The sequence below is a fragment of the Lolium perenne genome, chromosome 1 (genome assembly GCF_019359855.2).
Source record: "Lolium perenne isolate Kyuss_39 chromosome 1, Kyuss_2.0, whole genome shotgun sequence".
In the NCBI taxonomy this organism is placed as follows: Eukaryota; Viridiplantae; Streptophyta; class Magnoliopsida; order Poales; family Poaceae; genus Lolium; species Lolium perenne.
Genome location: NC_067244.2, coordinates 78,957,772 through 78,969,790, shown reverse-complemented (window position 1 = coordinate 78,969,790; position 12,019 = coordinate 78,957,772). Strand labels below are relative to the sequence as shown.

The following is a 12,019-nucleotide window of genomic DNA, read 5'->3' as shown; positions in this document are numbered from 1 at the left end:
GTCATTGTAGCATCTTTGTATATATTTTCATTTAGAAGTGGCGACGACTAGGTGCGCTGTCTCGGTCTCTCCTTTCAGCAACTTCCTTGAAAACCACCAGTTGTGCCTGTTAATAGAAATATTTCCGTGCAGAGCAACTGGATCATACTTTAATTCACTATCTGACTATCCGTACCAACCTTCAGCTTGATATGTCAAAGGGATATACAGTAAAATATATGTGCCTCTCGCATTTGCATTTTGCAATGAAGAACACACATATATACCGTATCGTTGTGCCACAGAGAATCTCCTTTGTACGGACCGACCATACATCACCACCCTCTTAAATTTTCTGGTCATCGCGTGATCGGCCATGTCCAACTAACGGTAGTAGACGGGCCCAAGGTAATCTCTCCTACTTTAAAAGAGCGAGAGCGTCCCATCCAACCAATCTCAACCCTTCAATCGACCTATCCAATAGCTGAGATCTATTACATCTTTGATGGGAGCAGACCAGCAGACCACGTCTGCTCTGCTCCATAGAAAAAAAAAGGACATCGATCGATACACGAACACAAATCACGTAACCGTTCCTCAGACCCCGCAGCACTTCTCGCCCAGCAGCAGTTCTCGCCGTCCACCACACCTTCCTCTCGCCGTTGTCGCCGTCCCGTCAGTCACGCCTTCCTCTCGCCGTTGCCGCCCAGCAGCAATTCTCGCCGTCCAGCACGCTTTCCTCTCGCCGTTCTCGCGTTCCACCACGCAGTCCTGTCGCCGTCGTCAACCTGCCGCCATATCGCCCTCACGCCGACGCCATGTGACAGGCTCCAAGAGACGCACGCAGCTGCACTTCTTCCCAGCGGTTCCACCACTGTTTACCTGATCACTTTCTGGTAAACTGTGACCTGCAGCATTACTCAGAATCAAATTATTGAATCAGGGCTCTTACGTTGGCTGAACGCAATTATCTGCATATCAGCGAAATCAATGACTGCAGTTTCATACACCTTCATACAATATTTGGTTTGAGTCAGATAATTGTTTGCATCTGTGGTCGAGTACATGTATATGCTGCGATTTCTGCATTGCTACCACATGAAGTAATAGAAGCCGCAAGAGGTTGAAATCAGTAAACTAAGCATGTACTGTAAATCATATGGTCATAGCTCTATTGAATTTTTAGGCAAACAACTGGACAATTGACCGGTGATTCTGACTGTATAGCTTCAGGTAATTAAGCCTAGCATTTTCTCAAGATTTCAGACTATATTATTATCCCTACACTATCAAATGACTCTCTTTAAAATCAAAACCTAGGCTACAAGTGATAAAACGTGACCTGGATATAAGTGAAATTCGTGATTTTCTATGCCTTGCTTGTTGATCTCATGAAGATATATGTTATTGACTCTAACACTGGGGCATGAGTTCAGGGAAATGTATACAACAGTAAACTGAATGATAAAGCTTTACTATTAACAATTTTTTACTTTTGTTAATTAGAGATATCTCAATATAATGAATATTGCTTGAAACATTTGATCTCTGCATAAACATCTTACTTAAGTCAACCTTTACGAATTTCTGAATAAGGAATCCGTTTGGGTATGTATAAATGTGTTTGCGTGCAAATTTTAGCAAAAATACTTATCTACTTGGGGTATTTGTTGATTTTCTCGACGATAGCAGTTTTGACAGTTTACTTTGTTTTCGTCACATTTTTTGATACCTCTTAATTTTACAAGGAACCTTATTTCGGTACATATATGGCATCTTCCACACGGACTCCATTCCAAGACATAACGAACAGCCAAAGTCAAGGTAGCTGACAGCACGCTCAATGTTCAGTAACATCGTCAGTTTCGTCATACTAAGGAGTCATGTGTAAGCAGATTCTGAAGAGCTGAAAAGGCAGAGGGAGAGGGAGCGGTATGCAAAAAATAGAGATGACATTTTAAAACACCGACGTGAACTACGGGAGCTTAAAAAACAGCCAACCGCCGATGTGAATGATGAAAACATACCATGTGAGACACAGGACAACAGAATATGTGGAGTCACCCAGATACATAACATTGCTTCTAAAGAAGGTCATGTGTTCTATGCTTCCAACATATATGTGCCATGTTATATGAAATACTGATTTTGTAGCTGCAAATACTTACAGGTATGGCGCCCCATGTTCAGGACTATGCATCTCAGGTGGGCGGTGACGATGAGTCCGATTGGTTGCATAGAAATGAAGCATACCAGCTGCAACCAAAACCAGGAGGAGAAATACATGTTAACGCCCAGTCCAATATTGAAGTGTCAAGGTTCACTAAGCAAATTATCTGGTAATATAATGATGTGCATCATGTTTTATTTTAATGCAACAAATATAAATGCTCTACAATCTCAGTTCACAAAGTTGTTTGCTGTTCAGGTATTAATATTGTAGGATGCAATCTCATCATTATTATGTGACATACTAAAGTGTGATATCTATGCAGATTATAAAGAGCTCAAAAGGCATAGGGAGAGGGAGCGGTATGCAAATAATAAATATGAGATTTTAAAGCGCCGACGTGAATTACAAGAACTTAAAAAACAGCCAATCGCCGGTGAGCCTGAGGAAAACCTACCATGCTGTACACAAAGCCACGTAATATCTGGAGTCACCCGGATACGTAACATTGCTTCTAAAGAAGGTCATGTGTTCTATACTTCCAACATATACGTGCCATGTTATTTGAAAAAGGCTGATTTTGTAGCTACAAATACTTATAGGTATGCCGCCACATGTGCAGCACTATGCATCTCAAGTGGTCGGTGACAATGAGTCCGATTGGTTGCACAGAAATGAAGCATGGCGTATGCAAGAAAAATCAGGAGGAAATAGACCTATTCTTGTCGCCCAGTCCAATATTGCAGGGGCAGGTTCACTCAGCCAATTATCAGGTAATATATTCTTGGGCCTCTTGTTTAATTTATTTAAGAAAGTATATATGCTCTACATCACACTTGTGTGAGTGTGATGCTGTGACAAAGGTGTTTATGGAAATTCTCTGATAATGATGTTTTATTACTGGTCCTGTGACAGACCTAACAAACAATCGCGTATGCCCAAGCCAAGGCCGCCCAAAACGCACTAACATGTCATGGTATGCTCGAATGTCTGAAGAAAATAAAGCTGAGTATCTACAGAGACAGCGTATAGCCCACCAACAAAAGATAGATGCGGCAAGGAGTGGACTCGACGGGTCTCAACCACCAGCTACTTATATACCGAGTTCACCGCATACCCCAATGAGCAACGTGACACAAACGCCATGCTGCGAGTCAGCTATGGGGCATGTGTCCACATCTGCAAATTTTCATGGGCAAGAGAGTTTTGTAGCAAAAAGTGCAGATCCTGATAAGAGACGGCATCAACGCAGGGAAAAATACTCGCTCATGACGGATGAACAGAGGGAAGAATATTTGCGCAATAACCGCAAGTATAAGCATTGCAGAAGGGAAAGCGGGACACTGTTTGACCACAACGATACTATACATGTCAAAAATAGCTCCGCATCTAGCCCACGAACCAATGCTGCCATGCACGCACAATCATCTGAGCCAGGTATTGTTGATGTACTAATGTTCATGTCTATACCAGTTAGTTCTCTCCATGTATTATTGTACAACGGAATTAATATTCAGAACATTTTCTGCATATCATTCATTTATTGTGTTTGTAAACTGCTATTTATCAATTGTTATGATATTTAATACAGATCCAGGTGAGACAAACATTACCGATGAATCTGATCCTCCGGGGATTTTTGAACCAGTTGAACAAGATGCTAGGTTCGAAGGTAAAATAGCATGGCGATTGTGCACATTTTTATAAGGCCTCATTTATACATTAAGCCAATTTAACTTGTTTTGCACACAGAAAACACGGAAACCATGCAAGAGGAAGAAACAGTGCTTGATGATGATGAAGAGTGCAGGATTTTTACTGGTCTAGGTAACTCATAACAATAATTTTTTTTATAACTATTAAATTCTGGTCAGAATAAGTGCCGCATCAACTAAATTACTATTTGTTCTGCTTGTGCAGGTGATGTATTTGATTCATACCGATTGACAACTGATGTGCCTCAGAGTGAACAGAATGATGATCCTTATGACTTCGTGTACCACAATCTGCCAAAGAAGCATCATGTTTTGAAAACAGTACCAGACTGCATCCATTGTGGAGCAATGAAGCTACAATATGAGGGCCCTGCTTTCTGTTGCAGAAAAGGAAAAGTCAAGATAGCTACCCCTGAAGTTCCTCAAGAGTTGCGCCATTTGTTTACAAGTCAGGTTGATGCTGATGCAAAATATTTCAGAAAGCATATTCGATATTTCAACACCCACTTCTCCTTCACAAGCCTTGGAGTGACCCTCGACAAGACCGTCAGCAGTGCGGCGAGAACAGGTGTGTATACATTTCGTGCACAAGGGGCACTATATTATAAAATGGATGATCTGGTGCCAGGTGATAAAGGACCTAGACATCTCCAGCTCTACTTCTATGATACAGATGAAACCTTGGAACATAGAGTGAAGCGGTCTCCAGATCTTGATATCAATATCATACGGGCCATTCTGGAGATACTAAAGGACAACCCCTATGTGAAGACCTTTAAAAGCTGTGGATCTGTTCCGAACCTGGAAGAATATAGAATATCCCTTAACACGGACATAAGACTGGACCAGAGAAGGTACAATGTCCCCACAGCTTCACAGGTGGCCGCGATGTGGGTTGAAGGTAGTGACCCGCAAAACACTTTTGATAGGCAGGTTGTCATGCATGGCAAAGGGGGCCGTCCTATATTTATTAGAGCTTACTATGGTTGCTATGATCCTTTGGCGTATCCATTATTCTGATCTACGTACATAGCTAACTCAATAACCTAGGTACAGAGTTGTAGACCACATGGAAACCTTACACATGTCGTGATAATTTGGAGCATACATATTGGCGAGTTCCTTTTCTATTTAGGATGCATACATATTGTCAATTGTGTGTTTTTCTGTACATTACTTCATCATCAGCAAATCGATACTGTAGAACGTGAATGTCAAGCTTTTTACACTTACATGCAAGAAGCTTGGCGTAACTGTCACCAGCTATCTGGTCCGATTGCATTCTGAGAGAGATTTTGTCCTATTCGTACTTCAAAAGAGATTTTCCTACATAAGATAGATAAAAAATTAGTAACATCATTAAACTTCTTTAGAGTTTCATAAGAATTAGAAATCTGAATTATTTCTAACAGTATCTTGAAACCGTTAAGTGAAACCTCAATATCAAAGATGTAATTTGAAAATGCAATGGAGCAGAGTTATAAACATACTAATTATTTAGAGGATAGAAGGTAGGTAGGCTTACATGCCTACTTCTGAATAGGAATTTTGGTTGAAGCCAACACCGAAAGTCAGAGAGGAAGCATCATACTCTGATCTTGACAGTTCAATCTTGAGCGCACCTGTTGTTTACTTTTCCTTATGACATCAACACCATTAAAACCCCAAGTCTCTAATTTAGTTCCTATGCACAAGAGTTAAAACAACAGCGACCAAACATCAGGTCCAGTCTTGAGCACAATCATTCCACACATAATACACAAGCACACATAGCACATTAGGAAGATCAGAATCTTGTGTGGCGGCAAAGTAGTGCCCCAGATTATTATCAACTACCAGTGATAGAAGATCATCCACTGCACTAACCACTTTGTCATGCTCGCAAAAGAAACACATCAACAGAAGTCCATTGAACAAACAAATTGCCTCATCCCGAAGCTGATCATATTATAAAATTTTAAGGCCATCCTAAGTGAATGTAAGTAGTAGTATTGCACATAATCAAACTGAGAAAGTAAAACTAACGATATCCGAATACAGTATGTGATTTGAAAATTGGCAACGAAGTTTCATTTTGTACTTGGGTAGTCTGAAATTCTGAACCAAACAAATAGTTCACGAATACATGATAAACACAAGTATGAAAATATTGTATCAGGCTTTTCAGATAGCCCGTAGCCTCAAACCCAAATTGGCCCGGATTATGTCAAGAAACTAACATGGCACAACAAATTGCTCCCTATCTAAAATTGCATTAAAGACTTTTGGTGCAAACCAGCACAAGCCACTGTCATTGTGTCTTGCGGGAAGCGTACCTGGGCACACGTGCGAGGAAGACGAAAATATCCTGGGCTTCAGGACATCTTATTCTCTGATGGAGGGCGCAACACAATTGCAGACGGGACAAGGCATGGAGGCAGGGCTTCGAGGAGGGGGCCGGTCGATGTGGAGGCAGGGTATCGGCGGCGTGGAGGGCAGCCTCGATTCCCCAACTATTCTCCGGCGATTCCCAAGAGTTGAGGGCGTGGCCTCGCTTCTCCGGTGTTGAGGATGTATCCCTCCCGTGGAAGCCGGGATCGCGCGGCTGCGGCAGCAGGAATGCTCCAGTGGTGGATGCCGACCTAACGGGGGCGGGCTCGTGCGGCACAGGCGGCGTGCAGCGACCTAATCGGGGGCGAGCTCGCGCGGCACAGGCGGTGGCGGACAGGGAAGCGCGGCGGTCTCGCGTGCAGGGCGGCGATGTGGCACGGAATCGGCAATGGAGAAGGCGGGTGGCCGCGTCTGCGGATCCAGTGGAGACGGGGACCGCCCGTCCACCTCCTTTTGCCCCTCCCGCTGGGTGCCCTGGCCTTCCGTTGGCTTCCGGTCGCCTGGACGAAGAGGACGGAGGAGGTTGTCGTCCAGGCCATCGGCGGCGAGGCAGGACAGCGGGGGTCCGGTCGACGGCGGTGGGTGGGGGGCGTCGGGAGAGCCAGCGAGTACTGTGAGTGCGACTTTTGTTTACGGCGATGAGACATGGAGTGAGGACGACATGGAGTGAGGTCGGCAAGCTAATCTCGGGCCTGTCGGCCGTCAGGTGTGCGTGGGCCGTGGGCCGTGGACTGCTCTTGTCTCTGCCACAATTTAGAAAAACAAATTGCCCTCAAATTTTCATTTTTAATGATTTTGAAGGTCTTTTTTGGTTAGGAATGATTATCCTTATTGAATAAATACTAATTTCTGTGTCATTAAAAAATTATAATCATGCAGGTCATCCTGTGGTCTATGGATGTTAAATTTCATGGAATATTTCACGGGGGATATTTTATCCGACATTCCTAAACAGGTATATTTGCTCCATATCGCGATACTTATTCCATGTTGTATCATTATTACTTGAAAACTAACTTTAGTTACTGCTTGATTAATAGGTTAATATGACCGATTTTAGAAACAAATTAGCCGTAATTTTGGTGGATTCACATTTGAACGATGATAATATAAGGAATCGAGACTTGAAAGATGATGAAGAACAAACATTTGATCCTACTGATTGTGTCATTGTGGATGGACCTCCTAAAACATCAAAACATCGAAACTAGCGTCACAAATTGGGTTCATCTCGCAATCATTGCTTCATTACCATCCGCCAATCCAACAGACCAGGAATTAATAGATGAACTTTGCCTATACATCAACACAGTTGATGATATCCCTTCACTAGAGTAAGCAACATTTTTTTTCATTTTATTGTATTGTTCTAATAAATTGCGATAGCATACTTGTAATTGTAATTGTAATTGACATAATTCTAATTTTACAGGATTGAATGGGCTAAAAGTTCGAGTCCTTATCCTATTAGTCTTAATTTAAGACAAATAAGTAGCATACTAAAAATGAATGAAAATATGGACGTTAGTTGCTTTAATATGATCAGACGGATATCGCGTGGCACGACATCCAGCTTGCTAGGGATGTCCCAGTCCACTACATGGATTTGAACTTCTGTGTAAGTTACTATAACTACATACTAAATCTATTTATATGTGACTCACTTGTGGCATATACTAATGTTTTTTATTATTATTATTTTAGTTGATGTCTCAATATGCTCGAGATCCAAGTCGTAGTGACTATCCTGACGTTGCTCGGTTGGCTCAGTTGTTTCTTAGCTGGCCTGACAGCAATCAGTATCATATATCTGAATGCAATATGGTAAGAATTCAGTCCTTCATTCTTAAGAGTCAATTATCTGTTATAATGATTGCTATATTTTTAAATGTATCGGTGCAGATTTTATTGCCTTGGGATATTGTTGGGTTATTCCAGTTGTTCGTCTTGGATCGGCACAAAAAAGTTATCTCTTTTTTGGACCCACTTCCAATACCATATTTGGGGAAGACTATACTTAAAAATGTGGCCGATAATTTTAATCTTGCCCTCGAAGTTGCAAACCCTGCATCAAAGGATGACATAACTAAATGGGGTTGCAAGGCTCCCAACAAATCTAGACGAGTAAGAATCTTAACAATGTGTTACAATCTTAACGTATTTATTCGACCCGCAATGTAACATTATATGCATGCAGTGCTCTGTCGGGTTATTTGGTTTTTGAGTTCATGCATTCATGGTACGATGGATTGCTACATTTTCCAGTACCCACGGTGAGTATTTACACATGTTCATTTGCATACACTTTGCACATGTTTTTTTATAACAATGTTGTATAATGCATATATAGGACGGTTTTCAACTAAGGAAGCGATTTTTGGTTCACATCCTGAAGTATGAAGCAAATGAAGCTTTAAGCAATATCCCAGCCATTGCACGAAGCCTTATTGATCGCATAAAAAAGTGGACCTTCAAGAAAGAACCGTCATCCACGAATAAATAGAAGATACAATGTTGCTTAGTTATTTTATCTGTCACTCATATTTCGCCATGTATCAATAATACATAGATGGACCTTCAAGAAGAAACATAATACAAATTGTTGCTTAGTTTATGTTTTTAAGTATTTTTACAACTAATTCTAAATACATTTATGTGATTGTAAATTTTATGTAAGTGTGGATTGTGTGTTTTAGGCGCTCTCACACCTCTTAGGCATAAATGGCTTGGTAAAATACATGACAAACGATCACAATATATGTTTTTATTACATAGGACAAGACGTGCATTGCACGTGCACGCTTACTAGTTAAGCTAAAGTTCAGTCTGCTGTGGAAGAATAAAAAAATCACTCTCTTCGCTAGAAGTAGTAGCCGTTGGTATTGAGGAAAAAGCCAACATTATCCTCGTGCTCGTAGGGTGCGGCCAACTCTTTCAATGAAGAACTTATTTCCCTACCCACTTCAGCACAAAAGTTACGATCAACAAATCCGAACATTAATTGATTCGTGGAAATGCCACGGGACCTCCATATGTATAGAAACGGAAAAGATCATGATGACGATGGCTACCATTCATTCCTCGAATAGGACACCCAATTTGTGAACAAGATAGAGAGATATTTTCCTTTTTTCACTCTCACATTTTTTTTTTGATCTCGTGACTTTTTGTACGAACAGAAAACAAACAAGAACAAAAAGACCATCATTAGTGCAAACAATGCAATAATTTATGTAAGGGCAAAGCCTAAAATGGCGTAACCAAATAGTTATTTAGTTAATGATGAATTTTAGGCCACAGAATGAATCAACGAACTAAACACGTTTTCAATACTAACAACAGCCCCCGCTAAAGCAATTGTAGCAGCCCAACATCTATTAATTAGTTCTGCCCATTCTAACATATCTAGTAAATACTGAACTCTGTTTCGCGCTTTTCCTTCCCATTCATTCTTCTTGTATTTTGTGTTGATTCGTATTATCCACCCCGCTAAGGGAATGTGAAGCCCTAACCTTATCTTGGGCTTGACATGTGAACTCGAACACTCTATATCAACTTTTTAAAATCTTCGGTAGACTAAACACTTGTATTCTCTTTTGTTTCCTTTGGAGGCTCTAGCTTTCGAAATAACCACTTATTGCCTTGCTAGTGAAACAATGTTTTTTCTCCAGATTACTACCAAATGTAAACCTTTTCTTCTAAAATTTGTGCAATTTTTATTTGTGAAATTCATGACCTCGGAATGCTCCATAAGGTACCTTGTCAAATAAAAAATAATGTCATGGCATAACTGCGGAATTTTTTTTATCCGTCTATGAGTCCCATCAAATTGTGCTACAAAAGTAGCTCCATATTACCACTGTCTTTCATAGTCAAAATGTGTGAAACTACAGTTAAACTCACAATGGATTCAAGAAAATAAGGTTATGGCAAAGTTGCTATGAGACCCACTTCAGGACTTGGGAGAAGTCATACATCTCTTCGCGCACATTCTGAACCATAAAGGCAATAGGAAACACAATCTGAAATAAGGAAAGAAAGCAAAATTATTGAGTTTCAAATAGTTACTTACCAATGCCTTGGTTGAATCCCATTTTAAAAAATTGTGCCTTGATGTAGTTTTCCCCCGTCCTAATACCAAATTATCTACCTGAATTGTTGTACCCCTCTAGACTAAGGAAAGCGGTAGGCCTATTTCCTTTTTGCTTTTGCTCCATGCAGATTTCACAAAATGTTGTAGTAGACAATGCATCCCAATGTGCCTTAGGTGTCTTATCTTCCATCTAAAAGCATAAGGCAAAATATATTTAACAGATTTCAAGTGCTACAGATTTCAATTCACATAAACATGCATAGACATGAAATGTATGTATGTATTGCAATTCAATTAGATATGCATACATATTTCACATAAACAAGCATACAGATGCAATTCAATTCACATAAACAAGCATACAGATTTCACATAAACATGGTGCTAATCATGTTTCTCACCTTCCTGTTGCATGTACTTGGTGTCATAGGGAGGCAGAGATGGTCGCCGACGAAGAACAGCTTGCGGGGCCGGAGCAGGACGTCGGTGAGTCATCGGAGAAGCCCGCACAGACGACGTCAGACGAGGAAGCAGGACGAGGCGGTGCCTCCAGGTGCTACCGTCTCCGGCGGCCGACGGGATCGATCGCGCCCCGTGGTGTGCGCCCCGTGCTGCGCCCGGTCGAATCGGTGACGACGGGAGATGGCGGGGTCGGGAACATCGTAGAGGAGGTTCGCTTGCACGTTGGCGGTCGACGGCGGGGAACGACAGCGGCCAATCCCCTAACCCTAACCAGCAGACGAACGATGGGAAATGAGGTCGGGGCCGGTCCGGGTCTTTCCGTTTCACATGCACCCTTTGCTTTATATGGAGTGGCAAGTTTTCCGTTAATATGGTGAAGTATAGAGGGCACTTCAGTCATTGGCAATGCGGGATGCATGCAAAAATTCAGGAAGCACCTCCCGCGTCGCTTTTCCTGCAAGACGCCATGCTAGTTCATTTTCTGGCCGTGATTCTTGCCAGCGCTTATCAATTGTTGGGTGTTTGTTTAGGCTTCCACTTTGGAACCCAAAAACGAAGCAGAAGCCTAAACAAACATATTCTTAAAGGAGTAATATCAAGGTATCGATCAATGTTTGTTTTGGTATCATATTTCGTGTATTTTTCTTCAATCATTTTCACTTCTGGAGTTTCCGAATACAAGTGAAAACGAAAATGATAAAGCATAATTCCATCCATTTTGTTTTGTTTTCAATCTCTCTTGATGTCTTACTTCTATAACTAGCGCCGCTTCCATGGTGTTGCGTGTTTTGTTGCAAGAGTGTATTTGTTTGGCACCCACACCATGTCCTATACGCATTATGCGGTGCAACACTAAGCCATGTGGACGTGTCTGCGAAAATCCCCGATGTAACTTAAACTAACAAACTCCACAAAAAAACTCAAACTATAACAAAAACTAAATATAGCGAAGACATGCGAACGGAAAGAAGATCCTCATTTAAAAAAATGTGAAATCCATGGGCAATGAATGCCTACTCTGACACCCGAGATAGATGTCTCGAACCATAATATTTTAACATGCTTGAGAATCCTTCTGCACACAGCAAAAAAAGATACGGCGATAAAGGGTCGCCCTGTCTAATACCCCTAGATGGTTTAAAAGCTTCGGAAAATTTCCATTAACTCTGACCGAGAAGGAAACCGTTTCCACACTGCTCATAACTTTGTCTATCCATATATCCGCAAAAC

At 41.4% G+C, this 12,019-nt stretch overlaps 1 long non-coding RNA gene across 2 annotated transcripts; it reads right to left on the bottom strand.

The window, feature by feature from the left end:
• Window positions 1-424: 424 nt before the first annotated feature.
• Window positions 425-6,976, bottom strand: LOC139838539 (uncharacterized). 2 transcript variants are annotated; one of them, XR_011755684.1, is made up of 6 exons: window positions 6,180-6,976; window positions 5,390-5,548; window positions 5,098-5,190; window positions 4,090-4,241; window positions 2,148-2,235; window positions 425-887 (listed from the first exon to the last, which is right to left on the bottom strand). It is a non-coding gene; the product is annotated as an uncharacterized lncRNA (long non-coding RNA). The 2 variants fall into 2 exon arrangements; XR_011755683.1 differs by lacking the exon at window positions 4,090-4,241.
• Between the last annotated feature and the right edge of the window lie 5,043 nt (window positions 6,977-12,019).